Consider the following 20,895-nt stretch of genomic DNA (forward strand, 5'->3'; position numbering starts at 1 on the left):
TGCTTCCCTTGTATGTTTAAAATAATTTCTGGCGGCCCTTTCACAGCTGTAAAAAGTATAGACACTTCAAGCTGCAACACTTATATATATATACATTATGCGAGCTGTGTTTCTAGCGTTCTCTCAGAGCTTATATAAGCGTTCGGAAAGGTTGAAGCTATAACCGCATCAGGCGCAAATTACAATGCACTGTCAACGAACATGTCGTATTCTCGTACCAAAAACACAAGGCACTCAATACTGCATTCTAATAAAGCAAATGAAGTAATGTTGTTGCTCTGTGTCAATTCGACTGAAGCGTTGTGCTTTTAGCGATTAATTTTGAAATAAACAGATTGAAACCATAGTCTTCACATGTGTGAGCAATGCGTTTTTCGTGGTATTCTTTTAGCGAGAGTAAAGGTTACGCTTTTTCACTTTGCTTCCTGAACACAGCACGGCCCGTGCAGCATTCTAGTGCCTTCCTCAATGTGGTACTTTACAGCCGCACAAAGTACAGTGAGGTTTTGTCGAAACATTCTGTCTATGCAGAAGGTTCTGATAATCTAACGAGCAATGCGTCTTGCTCTCTTGTGACCACAAGTTCACACAACTAAGCTAAACAAGTTCCGTACACCAAACGTAGCTGCCGCTGCAGAGTGTTACAACATCGTGAAGGCGTCGAATGTCTCACGTAAAGGAAGTAATAATTCACAATTCCCTGACTGTCTAGGGTGTAGCGATGATTTTATTTAAGGGAAAGGAGAGGGGGGTCTGGCATAGTATGCATTACTTGTGTCTGTGTCTCTGAAGGTACACTGTACAGACATGAAAGCTATAATTACGGGGAGCGGACTTAACCCGGCCCATCCACCATCTGAATATGTCTGCGCCAGCCGTTACGCAAACAAGTCGACTTGAGCGTAATCATAAAAAAAAAAACTATAGACCACATATCAGAAAGCTTCCCTTTCATGCAGAGTGATTTTTCACCATTAGCCTGTGACGCCAATCGATATGCTCATTATACGGTGGTTTTTCCGGCAAAGACGTTCATGAATTCTATCGCTGCAACAGGCCCTGCATTCGCAAAGCAGCTCATTAGATGGAGCTGCTCGAGGAGCCGGTTAATAGAAAGAGTGGGCATATGAGTAACAGTATGTCCGCAGTAAATGAAAACGCTTCGCGAATTGGAGAGGGTGGGTTCGCATTCTCACAGCTTTCGTTTAATACGGTGCGATAATGATTTGTAATATATCAGCACACCGAGCACGATCGGAGCGCCATGCCACGAGATCAGTCCGGCTTTTATAAATCATTGTTATATATCATTCTAGCTTTCATATGTCCTTTTCGCTGTAGCATCGGCTGGCTGAAATAGTGATGACATTTTGTATATAGTCTGTGCTATTGTATGCGTACGGCCGATTGCAGCACAGTCGTCTTGTAAATGTAGCCCTATGGACTCCCGCTTAAGCCTGTCTTTATTTAGAACTATAGCGCAGTGCTGATGACTACAGGCCCTTGCATAACGAATCATTCTTTAGTATTATTCTCATAAGTCGTCGTATCAGAGGGATATAGGGGTACATTTTTTGCGGTTTTTGCACCAACAATCTCGTCAAAAAGATTACAGCAATTGCATAGTCATCAGTTATCTCACCTGCTGTGAATAATGATGATCGGGCGGTCTTTCTATAATTTCACGTTAACTATTCATTTATCACCATAAGGTATAGTGTACCAAACCATTTTCTTTTGCTGTGGTAAACTATGTCAGCCTATGTTAAACAATGGCTATGGGGATGAAACCTGTGACCTTTGAAGGTCGCGGGTTTGAGCCCGGCTGCGGCAGTCGCATTTCGATGGAGACGCCCAAGTACTGTGTGATGTCAGTGCATCTTAAAGAACATCCGATGATGGAAACATCTGGAGCCGTGCACTGCGGCGTCTCTCTTAATCATATCGTGGTTTGGGGACACGAAACCTTATGGATAATATTATTATTATTATATTACCTACCTACCTTCTTTTTACTTACCCCCCCCCTTTTTTTTTACGCTGTCGCTTGCACTTTCATAAAAACCCCCGCATCATTCATGCTAGTTTTTTTTTTTTTGTTACCTCGACTTTGCGCTGTCTATCATGTGCGTGAACAGAGCTTCCAAAGACTGTTTGGAATCAATGAAGACACACAGACGCCAGATTCTTCACCATATAGATAGATAATTTATTTCGTGAAGTACAGATCTCCATAGCAATGAAATCTAATATAGTGGTTTCCATTTATATATAGTCGTCATGAAACTATGTATACTGAGCAGGACAGCGGTGATGCAATTAAAAATATGTAGGCCGACACCGCCTATAGAGCGCGTTCAGGGACTTCAGGTTTCGGTACTTACCTCGCTGTAAGGGCACTTCATATATGCGCCGCTTCCGACGATGCCATATAAAGCTGTTCCAACAGCTGTCACTAGGAGTTAGATCTTCCACCACATATCAGTAAAGCACAGAGAATTCTGTATACGACGAAATGTCCAGGCTCGTCATCTAGTACATACTTCTTCCACTTTATAGTGCAAGAAATCTCTGCAATATCGGAAGAAATCATTTTCCTGCAATATTTTCTGTTCTCTTGAGTGATAATTATTGCGAAAAATGCATACACTGATTGTATTTGTCGTATTTTGCATTTTTATTTTTGAAAAGAGATTGCAGGAAGGCTATAAGGCTACGTGAATGCATGAGTGTACATACTTGAGCCTCGCGTTCGTGAATAAACAGTTGGTAGTCTAGCTGTTTTCCTGCCTCCTCCTTCGTTTCTTGTCTTCATAATTTTATTGGCTGGATATATTCTTTCCTCATGAAATAAGCCAATGGCGTAAATGCTATACGTCTAGCTCCTATGTAGCATACACGCACTGTTGGCGTGCATGGCGAGCTCTAAGGCAGTGAAATTTGAACTTGCATATTTGTCGCTTTTAGCGCGAACACATCTGCGAGGGACAGGCAACAAGTGACAGTAATGGATGCTAGTTTTGCAGGAGTGAACCACCGCGTCTTCGCGACAAACGCTTGCGAGTAAATCTCGCACCATAAATTATGAACGGCAATTGCACATGCTGCATATATTATGATAATGACATGCTGTTTTGCGGTTTTACGTTTAGTTGCGACTGCGGCTCTCTTTGCTGTTCTTCGCGGTGAAAAACCTTTTTGTTTTCTTATGCTAGCTTTAAGTATTGCGCAAGTAAGGGGAAACCATAAATTATCAAGTAAAGAAAGTTCTGAACGCTTCCTGATACTTTAAAAGAGAGCAATTATGCTAATATACCTGCGTTTATGCTGAAGGATTTTTGCGACCTGACAACAAGCTCTGGGACAAATTCCGTCTGATTGGCTACTTCTCAGTCATTCTTAAACATTGTGGTAGACTGCTTATTCTTAATTATGTGTGTCAAAATGACCGGCTATGGGACGTGCATCTTGTAGGAAAGTGAGCCACTCGAGAGGGGTACTTAGTAGCTACAGTCGCGACGATGCTGATTTATCTTCACACTTCGAAAACTCTGACTCATTGGCATATTTTTCACGCACTAGTAAAGTTACAACACAGGTAGATTGCTACAGCAGCCTACCTGTGTTGTAACTTTTCTAGGTGTGAAAAACGAGAATTTCGACGAGAAACCTGACATATGTTGCGCTGCTTCATTGTAGCTTATTTCTTTGTAGATGCGTTACATGTTTACACCACGAGGACTGTATTTAATAACATGATTGTATCGTGAACAACTTGAAATAGTCAGAAAATCGTTTGCGGTGTCACTGCTAATATTTAACGAAAAGATCCCCGAAGACTCATATTTGTTCTTTAAGAATGTCATCTGTTCTAAACACACCATGAATGCAAAAAAAAATTTTAATGGTTATCGCAATGGAATGAAGGAAACTTTTTTTCGTGCCTTACTCTCGCAACAGCCATGTCAGTGGGACGCAACGAATGAAGGTATATATACCTGAGTCATTTTTTGCTATGAGAACGGACTGAAAACCCAGTTGTACCATGATAACTAAATTATAGTTCTCCCTATCTCCTACCCAAGGCCGTTGATTCTGCAGCCATGTTCTATTGGACATCATTCCTGTTTGCCCCTTCCCAGTGGTAAGAATGATGCTTTAGTTGCGTTGCAAATGAGACTAGTCGACCAGGAAGGATTGACGATAACATCCTGGCATGGAATGTAGTGGGAGTAATCGCTATATATATATATATATATATATATATATATATATATATATATACATATATATATATATATATATATATATATATATATATATATATATATATATATATATACATATATATATATATATATATATATATATATATATATATATATATATATATGTTATGGCATTGGAAGCTCGAGGAGAGAATGCCGAATGATTGTCGCGATAGTGCAATGAATCCGAAACTATAGTGACGTGACCATTCCTTTGCTTGTCCAGTTTCGTTCTGGTTTAGCAACGTTGCGTTGTGGGGCACTTCATGGTGTAGATATATTGTACGAGCGAACAAGCACTAACACAAAGATGTTGAACTATTCTGCGCTTCACTGTGTTAATGGTTATTCGGTCGTACCTTCTACTTGCATAATCTTGGCTCTATTTTCTGCGACAGAAGCGCAATTTCACAACAGTCCAGCCCCGAATATACACTATCATTCGATAAGTAAGGTCAAAATCTAAACTTGGCAGCATTGCGAGCACAGAGTATATATACTCAGCACACCAGTTAGCTGTAATATAATGAATAGTGAAGAAACAAAATTTATTCGCAATTTAAGACTTTCATGTGCACTTCAACAGCGGACAAGCACAGTTGACGTTTATTTTACACAACTCGACATCCCACAATGCGAACGATGAAAACAGGTAAGCAACATAAAGAAACTCCCCCTCCTTTTTTTAAAGACCATCACTAACGTAACTTTCACATTCGTTAAACAGTCAGACCAGGACGAAGCTGGCACAGGTGCACTGCGTACGCTTCGCTTATATAACCGCATCACATCCATCCACGTGCTTCGAAGCCCACGTACACACAAACGCACATGGTCGATGAGGACTCTTCTACGCAGTGTGACGTTTCGTATGTACCACACAAACCTCTCTAGAACCGAATTTGTAGTCTCGTGGCAAACAAATTCGGATCTACAGGGTAGATGTAGAACACTAGAGCTCAACTTGCGCTGATCTCCCGCTGCTCGATCAGAGGCCGCCTCCTTGGAGTCTCTCGTAGCTGCTGTCCTGTGCCGACGAGCACCCCCTCCTCCTTTTTCTGCATCCTCCCCACCCACCCCTTAATTTTTCCATCCGTCCCAGCCCCACTCATTCACCCTCCTGGTTTCCTGTTCCGTGACTTTGATTCGATTTGATTAAGGGTGCAGCAGAAGCGTATTGAATAGAGCTGGATGCGAGGGGTGTCTTAGGGATACAGGGGAAAAGAGAAAAGCGTGGCGCGGTTGTCTGCCTGCCGAGCAGTCCAATCAGTAGCAACGCGCCCAGCCGGGCACAGGCAACGCCCTTTGTCACTCAGGGCGGATGAGCGGAGGCGAGTCCCTGCAGGCTGCTTTCTTGTCCGAGTCCGTCGCGGCAGTTTGTCTCCTCTAATTGGGCCCGCGGAGCCCTCCTTCCACCCAGGCGCTATTTTTTTGTCCTCCCCGTCGTGTTTCTCTGTCCACTTGATCAGCCAGGCCAACGGCGCCGGTCCCAGCTCCGCGCAGCTGACTGGTGTGCGAGCTCGGATCCCCTCTCTGACGCCGTCCTCTTCTTGCTGCTTCCACCAGGCCGTGCACTGTCTGCAAAGATTGAACGCGCCAAAAGATCCAGTCAACCCATTGTTGCGTACTTGCAAGAAGAAGAATAAGGGGAAAGGAAGGGGGTATGACACAAAGCCTTGCGAAAGTTCACTTTCCGTGAATGAACATCCGATTCCTTCTCTGTCTTTCTCAAGGATCACTTTGATCTTTTTGTCAGCCGAGTTGATGAGCTCGTTTCAATCATCTCGAAGCTGACACCTTCCGGTTCAGTGTGTCCTTTTTTTCCACCTCTCTATAGTTTCTTAGAAATTGACATTTGTTTTGCTTTTATACCATGTGTCCAGCTGCACAGCGAATGTCTGCTGGACTTAGTTAATTTATTGGCGAGTGTGTTAATATTGCTGAAATTAGTACATATTCTGAAGCGCAAGAATATTGAACAGCGTGATCCCAATATAATAATAATAATAATAATAATAATAATAATAATAATAATAATAATAATAATAATGTACAAGACAGAGTGCTTTCTGTGGCAGTCCTTGGTTGTGTTCTATTCGCAGTGCTCAATATTCTGCTTTTGAACATGCGTAACATTGCGTGCGTTTTAAACAGCTGAAACGACATGTTCCGAACACAAGTAAATCAACTAGCATCATGGCAGCCCATCACAAAGCTTAGGTTTATTTCAGGCACAAATGGGAGAACGATTGACCTTCGCCTTCAATGAACGGCAGATCGCGATAGCGTAATCGGGTATCATGCGCATCGGCTTCTGAACTTGCTAGTTTGCTTCTGTAACCATGCCGTGAGGAAACGAAGAACTGTGCGCGTAACATTTGCAGTGTCAATGTGCCATTGACTGCCTGCTGCAAGCACAGTCAAGCACCCGCTACGCCATAATTATTCATTTTACGAATCAGCCAAAGGCCCACGCGTCCGTATACACAAGGAAAGAAGTGAACCTACGCAGCTTCTCACTTTTTGTTGGTGGTTGGGCTGATGATACACGGGTGCAGCAAAATAGTCGCGCACCTTCTAGTGCTCCAGTCGCATAACCTTTTTCCCCACTGTCGCCAACTCTTCTCCTACACACCTTTCCCCCTTCCCAAGCACAGGGTAGCAAACCGGAGTCTTCTTCTGGGTAACCTCCCTGTGTTTCCCTTGTCTCCCTCTCTCTCTCTCCCTTTGTGTGTGTGTGGTGACGATGAATAAATGTGTCAAAGCGTTTTGTAATAGTTGGGCTTTCAAAACCCGCCACTGTTCAATCTACATTTTTTGACACGTGGCGCGATTCTACGCATCTGCCACGCAATATATGATGCGTTAGAGACTGCTTCCCCTACATGCATGGCTATCACATTGTTTTTTTTTTTTGCGAAGCAGTTTCAGGCAACGGCGAGGCTCAGTGGTGAAACCCCTGCTTGCCACGCAGGCCTGAGTTCGATCCTTACTCGGACGTGAAAACTTTCATGTATTTTCTTCGGACCTTTCTCGATTTTTTAGGTCACAGACAACAGAATGATTCTTCCCTCACAACCAGTGACGTCAACATTGACGCCAGAATGTCTGCGAAACGACGCTCTTTTACGCTATCACGTTACACACACGGTAAAAATTGATCGACAGGAGACCGGCGAACAGGCGAAATAGAAATAAAAAAGCCTGTGAATGCGCCTGCCCCTGTCTATAAATCTTGACTAACATGTATGTCCTGAATACTGATTCTGTGATAATATGAACGCAGGGGTATACGCAGTCTAGGCATGCCGCGTCATAGAGTATAAGCGCAAGAAACGACCAGAACTTCATGTGTGGCAGGCTGGGACATATACGTTATCACAAAAGTTCAAATCAACATAATACCTGAACACCGACATCTCATCTCCTCACAGGAATTGTTGCACAACAGCAACGTCGATGTGCAAACCGTAAAACATACATGCAGGAATACAGACCGCGTTTAGTGTTCAGCATCTGAACGTAATCCGCACGTACCACGTGTAAGATTTTGTAGCAATTATCACAATTTTCACTTCACATTTTACTCTATTACAGTGCCCGGAAGTAGCTCAGAATTGAACACAGTCTGTAGGACAGGGTCACACACACAAAAATGAACAAAACCTGGTCGGTGCGAAAGCGGTCTTTCATACTTCGCATGAACTATTAATAAATTATGCTGGCGGTGTAGCGACAACACTATACGGCTGTCGTGGCTGTCGGGCAGATTGCGTCCTTTCCCATGCTGTGAAGACGGAGCTTCACCGCAATAACTTAGCGCGCTATCTCTGACAGGAACAGACGTTCTTCAAAGAGGGGTGCTCGTTTGTGACGCGTTTAGGAGGACATACATTTTATTTATAGCCTACGCGAACAAAGCACTCCTACAAAACAGCATCCTTTCGCTACGCGTGTGTAGCAGAAGCTATAGATATATATATCAGAAACGACTAAAGAGAACTGCTCACCGCCCGTTCATAATAAACGAGCTGGCTGACGTGACCGCAGGTATCAGAGATGTCACGTGCAAAGGCCTTCCCTTGCGCGGCTTCCTCTCCGGCGGTCGAGCCTGACAGGCGTTTCCTAATCAGCCGCGCTTATCTGATAACCAGACCACCGGCGCTGAACGCGTTTACCGCCTGTACAACTTCCGTAAGAGTCGGGGTTAAAGAAGAAGAAGTAAAAAAACGAGAGAAGTAAGAAAAAAAAGTGGAGGTAAGTTACCGCACTGAAGCATGGAACGATATCTCATTACAACGCACATGGCGAGAGAATGCTCAAAGAAAAGAAAATAAAGAGAGAGAAGAAGAAGGGGATTGGTGCTGTAGCTTGCCCCTTCCTCGCATCCTCCAGGAAATGTCAAGCAAGATTGCGCACAGCGGCGGGGGGGGGGGGGGGGGGGGATTCTCAGGAGCGTGCAGCCCTCAAGAAAACGTGACTCGCATCTCCAGCGAGCCAGCGCGACATTGAACGACTTGTCGACAGCTCTCGATTGCCCGCGAGACACGCACTATCTGTTTTTTTTTGTTTTTTTTTTAGAGGTCGCGTATCCCGGGTACGGCGTGCACGGCCATCTTGGCCCGCCAATCCATGCACGATTAACACAAACAGTGCACATAGAAAGTTTATATACGCATAAAAAGCATTCAACGGAGTGGTACGTCAATGCGTCGTCTCATTTCGCCATGTGGTATGTTACAATGGAGAACGAGGAGGTATCGTCGAATGAAACGCGAGTCCTTTGCCTAATTGGAATCGTTCAAGTCAAGTTCACGTCATGTCAAGTTTATTAAATAGTTCAGTTGAGTTACATGGTTAGCGTTTTACAGCAGGGGGTCCCAAGGTTTCAGAGAAACTGACAGGGGCACCTCCTGTGGCTACATGGATGGGGTAACTACAAAAAAATACAGCAATAGTATACGGACATGTGAGTAATACTGAATAAGCTTGATTAACAATAAAAATACGATCAATACACAACATAATGGTAATACTCACTATTGGAAAATAACATGGAAATAGTCGAAACATGGAAATAACATGGAAATAGTCAAAGTTATCATGTACGGTTTATAAGACCTATCCATCCAAGGCTCCCTGCGCGCCGTCATAGTCCTCTCTGGGCTGTTAACGTTAACTTGCGTGATGCCCAAAAATGCACTGACCAGGCTGCCACAAAAAATACTGGAATCAATCGGTAACGCAACCGAAGACGGTTTCTTTAGGAAATTGAATCTAAACACGTGTAAAGAAATTCAGCGCATTGTATAGCGAGTTTTGTGCAGGGGGCATATTCGGTAAATATGTATCATTTGCTAGCAGTATTTCAACAATCGCGTCGTGTGGCTGGTCGCATAAATAATCGATAAAGATGCTCCAGATAAAAGAAAAATTGAACATTGGGCACTGGTTTTAAGCACGGATTCATAAATAGAACAAAATATTATCGGACGGATTGCTCAGCGGAACGATGTGTCAACGTCGTTGAGCGTGTTTTCTCGGGTTTCGAGTCGGTATGCAACGTCACTTGATGTTGTCAGAGTTAATTTGGAGGCGTAGAAGAATTTTCCTAGAATGTTAGCCGTTGTTGCTTGTCGCTCAAGAGTGACATGTGTGAAGTCTGCGCATGGACTAGTCAGCCGTGGCACCTTCAGAAAGGTGCCACATCAGCCCGTGCCCCAGAAAAAAATAAGCGTTTGATTGAGAACAGGCCGTGGCGCAAGAATAGAGTACAACAGTAAATGTGACGTCATCACGTGGTCCATTTTCAATCACGCGATGCCAGCGAACAAGTCCTTCGATTATCCGGAACAAAGGACGAAAAAGACACGGAAAAAAAAAACTTTGCAAATTATTACGGAAGGCAAAGTGAGGCTGATGAAACATAAGCGCAAAGTTCGCCTCTGCGTAGAACAAGAGCGTAGAAGGAAAAAAAGAAAAAAAAAAGAAAGGAGAGAGCGAGAAGTTTCGAAGCGCGCGCCTGCACCGGACGGGCGACGCACGAAGGAAATGCGATGTCTGCCGTCGACGGGCGACTATCGGGAAAGCCGGAGCCGCCATGAATCATTTCGCTGACATGGGGCCGCCATCTTGGAAACCAGCCGAGCGACGGCTGAGGGAAAGGAGGAAAACGCCCGAGGCAGAGAAGAGGCAAACGCACAAAGAGTACAGACGGAAACAGCGCCAGCATGAGGCGGCAGCAACACCAGAGAAGCGTAGAAAAAAATATCAAAGAAACACGATCGAAGCGGAAAGAAACGGGAAAAAATAAAGCGAAGCGGCAGAGCGGGAAAAGAAACATAACTGTACGAAAACGAAAGAAAGAAGAGGCCCGAGCGAAAAGTGGGCGGAAATAGTAGGGACATGGGTGGAGGCACAAAAAGAAAAAGAGAGGAGAGACGTATACTACGGAGTGGGGTAAAGGGAGGAGGCGTACGAAGGAGGAAGACGAGTCGCTCCGACGCGGCGCTTCTTTTTGTGAGCTCGAATCGGGCTCGCCGCGAGCCGGCGTGCGTGAACCACCGAGCTGGCGAGCTATAGGAGGGCGGTGGATGGGGGGGAACCTCCCCTTTCGTGATCGCCAAACGAAACTTGCGCAGCAGAGTTCATGGAACATACGGGTGCGCCTGAGCTGACGCCGTCGCCGCCGCCAAAGAGCGCCAGAAATGCATAACAAGAAATACAGATGAACGGCGCTGGGGTGTAGTAAAGGAAGAGAGAGAGAGAGCGGGTGGAGGGGGGGGGGGACAGACAAAACCAGTCCGCCTTCGGTATATGCCGCCGCTCGCGAATTCGCTGCATCGCTTTTTCTTGTCTTCTTTCCAGTGTTTCGTTCGTGCTCGGCGATCTCTCGAGTTCTTCTTGCTTGCTCTTTGTGCATCGCACCGAGCCCGTCGCTTTTTTATTTTTTTGCCATCGCACTTTTTTTTGTTTCTGCGCTGCTAGTGCTCTCTTTTGAATTCGCCGCTTCTTTAACGTTTGAGTTCATCCCTACACCTCTGCCGTCCCTCCCAAGAACTCGACTGCACTACCCCTTCGAACTTTCGTCTCAGTGTTTTCATATTCGCTAAGGATCTAGTTCGCTTCTTCTGATTATTATTATTATACTTTCTTGTTTTGAGGTCTCCCTGCTTTTCCAGAATTAGGATCCTACGGCGCAGACGAGAAGCGAGAGGAGGGGGCCAGATAGGGGAGCTGTAGAAAGAGGGGTCCGAAAAAGAGATGATACGAGGCGAAAGAGCAGTAAAAAAAAGTAGTAAGAGTAAGAAAGGTGGCCCGCGAATACACTCGCACGTGAAGGGGAACTGGTTTCCACGCCGCAGCCGACTGACTGGTGGGCGGCTGACTTCACCGAGCAGCGGCGCGTTTTTCTGACTGGGCATCACGCTCGGCGTTGAAACAGCGGCGTGCCTTGAAATTGCATCCCGCCCCGTTTCTCCCTGAACCTCGGGGTGTGAGAGGCGCACGCGCGTACAAACGGCGTCGCCTCCAGAGTATCCGGATGCACGATCGCTAACTATTTCTACTCACGCACTTTCTTGTGCCGCTAACGCGTAACTAAGTCAGGACACGTTAACACCAGGAGGCGGTTTCGGCTCCTCCTATACGTGTAGTGCCAGGAACGCGTCGGGACGTAAATGTCTTACGTCCCGACGTAAATGTCTTAAGACGTAAATGTCTTAAATGGATGCACGTAAATGTCTTACGCTGTGCAATTGTTCGCAAGAAAAAAAATCTGAGCCAGTCGTGGCGCTGGGTACGTCGTTGAAGAAACCGAACGGATAATGTTAAACACCTACGAACGAGAAAGCTTCACGAGTTTGGCCAAATATCAACGGAAGCCTGCCGAGCGGGAGAACGAGGCGTGCATCGCGAACTGGGCAGTGATCCCTCGAAAGTTGCTGAAGGTAACGTAATGCGCGTCTGCATTCTCCAGAACCACATCAAATCAACTCAAATCATTTTATTTTCCCAGAAAGAAACAGGTTCTGGAGAGGTTCACCGGCTAAAAGCTGTTTATGGACAGCTTGACGAGGCCAGTGAACCCTATACAAGGCAGGTGGGACAATGACAAAGATGTGTGTAACAATAAAGACCCTAAGCTAACATTACAATACCAAATACGGTGTAAAAACATATATATATATATATATATATATATATATATATATATATATATATATATATATATATATATATATATATATATATATATACAATCCTACGAAACATCCTGATACCAGCATAGCACAGAATATTACATGGACGCGAGCAAAAAGAAAGAAAAAAACAAAGAAAACGAAGAAAAAGCAAAAGAAAAATCCAGCAACCATAACACCATTAACACATGATATATGAAATTACAACGACAAGCGTAAAATGATTTTACACACAGTAAACTGGTGCAACAACAAAAAATACGCGGAGGCACAAATGTATATCGGCCTTTACCGCCGAGAAAACAAAATATGTGAAAACCCTAAAAACATCATATTCTCAGAACAGGGAAGAGTAGAAGGTAGGCACAGTGATGTCGAATGTCCCCATTCAATGAAAAAAAATAACAGCAAACCAACACACAACATGCGTCTTAGTAATATGTGTTGCTGATCTTCTTTGTTCAGGGTCTTCGCTTCTACGTTCCGATTTGTGAGCTTCTGTACTCCGTATAGTCATGCCATCTCACTTTTGTTTTCACCGGAGAAAAACGTGACATTAACTTCCTATAGTTCTATGCGACGGGCGACCATGACATCCGAATCAATTTACAGCAAAAATTAATGGACCTGGTTCGCGGGGAGGCTCGTAAACAAAACTATACATTTCTTCACCGTGACTTCATCTCACGTATGGTAAGCGTATAGATGTTACCCAAACAGCATGCTCTATACTGATCTGTACGCGCAGCCTTATAGAACAGGACTTTTCGCTTAAGCGTCGACGTTTCTGAAGCCATTCTCTCATTGCGGAAACGTTCAAACAGAGAACAAACACAATTCTACTTCTCAGTGTTCAAGGGTCCGCAGCACGTTGTCCACATATTACCGCATAAAAGCGGCTGGGCTTAAACATAAGGACACCACGAGCCCTCCTTATTTGCCCACCAGTGTTTCGCCGCACAGCAGCTCCCCCTTTGTAAATAGCGCAGGGCAAATCCTTCAGCCACAAAGCGCCTCGCTGTACTCGAGCCGGAGAATCTGCGGAAAGAAGCTTATGCAAGAGAAGAAGCCTACGCGCGAATCAGGGGAGAGGAGGCGGTAGAGGGAGAGAGGGGAATTGAAGTCGAAAGCGAGAAATAAAGGGTTCGGGGCAATCCGATTGCCTCGTTCGCGACACCGGTGGAAATTAAATGGTCCCTGGGTTTCGCTGTACAACATGCTATTTTTTTCTCACTTTTTTTTCTGTTCTATCTCTCCGTCTGGTGGAACGGTTTGCGGCTGAGCACACAGAAATGCACTGACGGACGGTGCGTGTTTCGCAGCCCAAAGCGAAGCGTTAAACCTAAGGTTAAGAAAGTAAGGAACTAAACATACGTTAAAACGAAACCAGAAAAAAAAAGTAAGTCCCGTTCGGGGTGCTCGAAGCAACCCCTCCTTGCTCAACAATGCGTTCTCCTTTCTCGCTACATTTGTAAAGCGGGAGCCGGTGCTCGTTTGTCTTCATGAATTGCCTGATTTATCGCCGCCATATACGACGCGGCGCAAGAAGACTCGGGGAAAAAACCCCTTTCCCCGACTTGTGCGCTCCTCTCCTGCAGGACCGGTCGCCGGGAATGCTCGATCTACGGTGCCGAACCTATCCACAACTCTCGAACCACTATGCTTTCCACACAGTCTGGCCCGTTCGCGCTCGAATTCGAAAGCAAGTGGAGAAGCGGCGCCCTGGTGGGAGGCCAAAGAAAAAAAAAATGATACCGTATGAGCGTGCCATAGTGCATTACACGCACTTGGAGTTTCGAACGTTGAACTGGAAAATAGGGTGAAGGGAATACGGGTTACAAGCCCTTGCGACTCGACATGGAAGGCGGATGCCCTATAGACCCGTGAAAGCCATTTCCCGGGTGTATGACCTTTCCCGCTTTTCGGTCCCATTGCGGAACAGAGGTATTTCTTTAGTAATCCTCTAGGGAGCTATAGCGGTGCGTTAGTCGAACCTTGAGTGCAGAATATTTGCATGTTTTTCAGCGGTGCGAGGAGCTAACTCCCGTTTTTCTTTCATGCACTTCCGCTCCAGCAATAACTTCCGGTGTGCCAATTATTCACGATAAAGCATTCTAAAAACAATAGAAGCGAAATATTCTGGTCCAAGTTCAATACGTACGGTATAAGGGCGCAATCTTACCTAAATAATGGCTCATTAAGCGTCTGAATAATTAACAAAAGTTGATTGATTTTAAAGATTGTGAGTGGCTGCAATCGCTGCGGCACCTAGTGGAGCAGATGTCAACCACGTGATTCTTTCTACGCAGCTTCCGAGATATGCTACAGCAAATACGATGAAACGCAGGCAACCACGTGGTTGTTGCTCCCGTGCAACTATAGCACGTCTTCTTCGAGACGCGAAAACGGTGTTACAATAAATGTGGCGACGCTCGAAATCGTGACTCTGATCCCTCTTTACATAGCGGTCGCACCCTCCCTTCCCTCCCAAAGGAAAAAAAAAAGAACCGTATGTTTCTGTTTGAACTCCACTGGTACGCCATGTCACTTACAGTGGCGACGGCGAAATGCAGTGGCAAATGCACCACCGTTTGTTGGCTTTAATTTTTTTTTTCACCTTCCCATATCGGGTCGTCAGGCGGAATCTTATGCCGGCATTTTTATGGCGCAGAGTAACAATTACGAGCCCATAAATCGTCTGCGGCCGCCCGTGAGGACGCACGCGCGTCGCGTCGTTAAACGCGAAAGCTCGTTGGCTCTAATTTATGGTCGCCGCCGCGCGAGATCCCGCCGCCGCGCGAGACAGAGCGCGCGGCCACCGCCGCTGACGACACCGAGCTGTATACGAAACAGAGCGGCCGCTACGCTACCCACACACCCGTGCACACACATTACCAGCCGTTGACGACAATCGTCGTCACGCGCACGTACGCGAAGAAACGCTCCTTCGAAGACGTCTAGAGTGGTAGGCGCCGCGGTTGGTATACATTAAATGTGGAAAGGGGTAGCCGTCGCCAAGTAACGATGGCAAAAACTCCTTCGTTTATTTTCTATTTCAATAAAAAAAAGAAACTACGAAGACACAATAAGTTGCTTTAGAATGACGAATAGTATTCTGGGAACACTAACGCCGTTAATTTCGCCATCGTACGTTCATAAAACGACGACAAAATCGAGGTCAATGTTTTGTATTTAAAAGTTCGCGCGCCGAAATCCCCGAGCGCGACGTCGCGGTTTTCAAAGTGTTTCGGCGGCAGTGGCTCGACGAAAATTTTCCCGAACCTGTAGGCATACTGAGTCTATGACTTCGTCAGAGTACGCCGCACTGGATCAGTGGTTACGGTGATCTGCTACTCAGCCTATATGGTCGCGGGTTTGATTCCGGCCAGGCCAATCGCATTTCGATGGAGGCGAAATGCTATAGAGGCCCGTGTACTATGTCAGTGCAAGTTAAACAACACCAGACGGTCGAAATTTTCCGGTGCCCTCCGCTACGGCGTGCCTCATAATCATATCGCAGTTTGAGGGACGTAAAACGACCCAAAATCTTACTATACTACCATTTCACCTTTGTGTAATTGAAAGAAAGCGTAGCTAAACGCGCGTTAGTCGCACTTCCCCACTGTCAAAGAATTAGATAGGAAGTCTGGCGCAGAACAAACAAAAACAACAAAAACAAAGCATCATGAAAAAAGAAAAGCGAATAAAAGCTCCAGAAGAAACAAAAAGCCCCCCACGCTGTGATTTCTTTTTACTTTATCCAAATAATTCTCTCTGCACCCGCTGCGATCCCCCCCCTAAAAAAAAAAGAAAGTGTACACCGAGTGCGGCCGCAAACTGCGTTCCATTCGCTGCAACGGCGGGGTCCTTATCGCGGTCAGGAGCAACGTAGTAAAAGAAATTAGTCGCACTCCCTTTCTTTTCCCCGGCAGAAGAATGATTCCGCCATCGAGAAGGGGGTATCTTAGAGGAAGGTAGTAGAGAAGGGGAGGGGGACGCTCGCATAGCACAGTGAGCGATAGCAGTGGCGGTGGCAAACGTGGGACGGAGAGAATGGGGGGTGGCAAAAGGGGGAAGGTTGATTTTCATAGGCGAGAGAAATAAATCGTACACCCAGCGAGGAGAAAAGAATGAGGCGAGGAGGGAAGCGACAAAACGACGGCGATTTTTCATACAAATGGCCCCGGCCACCAGGAGTACGAAAGGGAGAAACGGCTTCACGCTTGCTTTCTCTCTCTCTCTACAGACACACAGCTTGGGAAAGCAGCGGTCGTCTCCGCGGTTGCCGCGGAACTGTTAACGCCGCGGAAGAGAGGCGACTCGCAAGGCTCTTGAGAGTTATAAATAGCGGCCGTTTAAGCAGACCGCGCGTGGTTCGGTTTATTACGCGAGCGTTGTGCGTTACCCCCCACCGCGCCTCACTAACGCGCCCATAACACATCTTCTTCACCCCTCCCGCTATATGGATCCACGCGCAACACTATTAACGCCCAGGCTCTATTGAGTCACCTCGCTTATGTGTTTGTACGAGAGAAGGAGGGCGACCTTCGTCTTTCTTTGGTGGTGCGAATGTTTACACACGTTTCTAGGGTACGCCGTGACATACATCGTATGCTACGCCGTCGTCGACGTAAGACTATAGCGGCTCCCGCGCGTGAAGGCATCGCCTCGGAGGCTGCTTGTAGTAAGCGAGAGTGTTTATACATGGAGGGGTTAGACGACGTAATATCCGCGCAATGACTCTGTGAGTAGAAGGGGCTTCCCCCGTGTCGACGGCGGCTTATACGTACACAGACACGCGAGCAGAAACGACCTTGCCCTGCAATTCCAGCGGACCCATTCGCACTTTCGCTCGGCGGGCCTGATAATAGTGCCATTACATTTCCATTTGAGCGCAGTTAAGCCGGCGCGGGAGACGGCGATGTACTTTGCTCTACCGCAGACGAAGCGTGTCTGGCGTAGGCAGAATGACGTCGCCGGGGTCTCTCTTTCTCTCTCTCTGTTACTTTTTCAGCGAAACTGCCGCTATTCGCGTAGTTCAGAGACTGTCGCGCCGCCTAGCGGAATTCAGGAGCGTCCTCTCGTGGATGATCAGTAGGCAGACGCTTTCAATGCTGCCTTGTTCGGCGGTGCTAGACGCAGTGTTAACGCCTTAGCAAGAAACGAACCCAAACCACTTCGTATGTTTAGTGCATCAGTGCCAGACCGACCGAGACACGATACATCTGATTCATTCTTGCGAGACGCGAAGTTTTCCTGAAAATACGTGGCAACTCGCGCTTTCGATGATAGCCCGCAGAGTACACCAATCAGCTTGGCGAGATTTTCTGCAGCCACTTTGGATAGTTAAATGTTAACGTCTGACGATTTCAGTTAAAACTCACTTTTTTTTACGTACGTATAGCATTCGCAGTGCGCATGAATCGCATAACATTCATTGTACGCGGAAAGTAGCGCAGGCTCGCGATTAGCGCTTCCAAACCTTGGCTTAAGCTGCACAGCTTGTTTTTACATTCGTTGATAGATGGCAGCACACTGCAAGTGATTTCTTTTTTGCCAGGTATCGAAGCGAAATGATCTCCGCAGCCTCAGATAAACGCGTGGTGAGTGACGCCGTGTGGGTGTTGTGCGTGGTGGATGACGCGTTGTTGGTGCTAGAAGTCGTTTGGTGGAGAGAACTGCTGAGATTACTTTCAGCAGTGATGTTCAAAGATTTTACGTATTCTTAGCTGCTCTTTTTTTTTTTCGCAATAAAGCACGATTACTTCTGCTACACGCATTTCCTGCCGAATGACCACTTGAAGCGCAATCCACTCATTCAACATGAGCGATATCAGATCGACACATAAACGTCATCTTCCCTCACCCTCAACTTCAGATAGATGCATGCATTCGCGGGTTATAATGTTAACTGGGTACCAATTATTCTCGTTATTTTCGGTATTCACGATTGTGGAAGCACGACGCAGTGAGCCCTTTACGGTCGAGAGCGCGCTATGAGCGTATCATTTAGACGTGCTGTACATGACACGCATGTCAGGATTACCATGTTTGAGCGTGTCATTTATCTAACTCCGAGGGCGTTAGCTCTGGCTAGAATTCATCGCTTTTGTAGCACCAGAAATGCTCAGGGCCTGTATTCACACACACACACGCACACGCACACGCACGCACGCACGCACGCACACACACACACACACGCACACACACACATTTTGCAATAAACGTCTGCGCAAGAGAATATCTCAGCCAATCACGACGCAGGAAATGTAATTAGAGAAGCAGCTGACCACTGCGAAAACGCTTTGACAAAATGGGAAAAAAGTTTTGTGAATGCAGACAAGAGATTCAACAACACGTATACGGCAAGTTAAACTGTGAAACGAATTTCTTTGAACACAGCTTAATTTCGTCTTGGGGGAATGTCGACTTCGCCTTGAACATGGCAGCTTGCACGTTTGCTCGCTAAACCGTAACCCGGTTTTATCCGTGCTGGCTTTATAAGCTTCCACGTGCGGGCGCCTCCCAAGTGTACAACAAGGGCGTATACCGCGCAAGCGCGATATCGTACCGCGGAATCTCTTGGCAGCGCTCGCCGTTGTTCCCTGCGCGCACTTTCTTAGCTGCTGTGGGAGAAAGACCGAACCGCCGAGCGGGACATCGGGCACGCGCGTCGGCTGTCGAGGGTCGCTGCGGCAGACTTCTCGAATCGGGGCCGCCACGCGATGCTATTATTAAAGCGCGCACCCGACGAAGAGAGAAAGCGACTGGCGCGCGGCCCCTGGGCGCCGGAGCATTTGTCTTTCTTGGCCGCGCGGTGGGCTCCCGTGTGTAGCGCTGTGCAGCGTGGCAAAGCGCGCTAATTGGGGGTATTAATCATTGTTTCGCGCCTCTCTTGGTGTGCGCGCCGCACTGTGAAGGCGGCGGGAGGCGTCGTTTGGCCCCGTAGCCCGAAGAAGCAGCGAGATGCCATGTGTTGCGCTCCGCGTGTCTTCCTATGGACGGTGCGGACCTAATTGTCTGGTGGGCGGCGGTGCGGCTCGGCCGTGTGGAGGCGCCTCTATCGGTTTGTCAGCGAAACTTGAGAGACGACGCGATGCCCAGTGCCGCCACGGAGGATTACGAGAAGCGCGATATTGTTCATTACGGTATATACGCATATCCAAATGTAATATGGACGATCTCGATGCACGCCGTGTCATTTGGCCTTGACCACTTCCTCCTGTATTTCGGCATTTACGTGGAAATTACGCGGCAATGCATTTTCATGGCTCTCTATAACATTACTACCTTTCGTATGTTCTTTCGATCTCTTGGATCTCTTTTCATTTTATTTATCGCAACCACTCGTAATTTGACGTCACGTGTTAGGCTGCTAGCCGCTGCCGCACACATATCTGCGCACATATGTTTTTTTATTGAAATAGAAAACAAAACAAGTTTTTGTCACCGTTACTTGGCGACGGCTTCCCCTTTCCACTTGACTGTTACAAATAAAGAAAAAAAAACAGAATAGTATATGTACATATATACAGTCTTACATAGGTGAAAGAAAAAATTTTTCTACAGGCAGAACAAACACGTAGTCGCCACGCGCGCTTTTAACTGCAGTCCGCTCAGTAGCAATCACAAATCTTCGTTTTTTTTTTCTTCGAAGAAGTGTTGCAGCACCTTCATTGCTTTGCCATTTGTTTTAGATGGCCACGGGCCTAGCATATTATTCAACCCAAAAGGCCACTCGGGATCTAACTTATGCAGTTCCTGTTCGAGTCGCCTTCGGTGTGTGTCGTGTTTCAGACAGTCGAGCAAGAGGTGATAGATGTCTTAGTTGTCGTGGCCACATGAACATGCTGACGATATTACTTTTCTGTTATCTCCGAAACTACATGCATCTCACTTTGCTTACCCGGTATCGATTTCTAACGCAATAATTGAATCAGCGTGTAACTAGCCCCCCTTCCCTCTCATTATTTTTAATAGAAATCGTGCATTATTACACATTTTAACAGTCTTCATTTATTCAGTAAAAAATTAATGTGCGCTCGGTACATTGTAACGTAGAATTACGCAGACGCACAGGCGACACGAACCTGATTTATCATTCCTCATAAGTGACCGAGGTAAACAGTTAGTCTCCCATGGTTGAGCGATAATAATAGAATACACGATCCCGAGTGCATTTTAAGGATACTAAAGAACGACAGTCCTTACACTAAACTAGATACAAGATGCGCAAGATATATGTATATATATATATATATATATATATATATATATATATATATATATATATATATATATATATATATATATATATATATATATATATATATATATATATGCACGGCAAGGTATCTTTTCACCAACTTTTCTATCTTCACATTTACATTACAATTCGGTTTAGTAACTTCCCCTCTACCTTTCTT

At 46.1% G+C, this 20,895-nt stretch overlaps 2 protein-coding genes across 5 annotated transcripts in view; one reads left to right on the top strand and one right to left on the bottom strand.

Annotated features, from left to right (window-relative positions):
• LOC142814608 (uncharacterized) overlaps positions 1–20,895 on the top strand; it is a 168,950-nt gene that overhangs the window by 11,560 nt on the left and 136,495 nt on the right. The gene's annotated exons all lie outside the window — the stretch shown is intronic.
• The window catches only part of LOC142814609 (uncharacterized), a 137,481-nt gene continuing 121,385 nt past the window's right edge, over positions 4,800–20,895 (bottom strand). For both annotated transcript variants that reach the window (XM_075893651.1, XM_075893650.1), the window contains one exon: positions 4,800–5,846. The gene's annotated coding sequence lies outside the window, so the exon portion shown is untranslated. The remainder of the gene's footprint in view (positions 5,847–20,895) is intronic.

This window comes from Rhipicephalus microplus, chromosome 4 (genome assembly GCF_043290135.1).
Source record: "Rhipicephalus microplus isolate Deutch F79 chromosome 4, USDA_Rmic, whole genome shotgun sequence".
NCBI classification, from domain to species: Eukaryota; Metazoa; Arthropoda; class Arachnida; order Ixodida; family Ixodidae; genus Rhipicephalus; species Rhipicephalus microplus.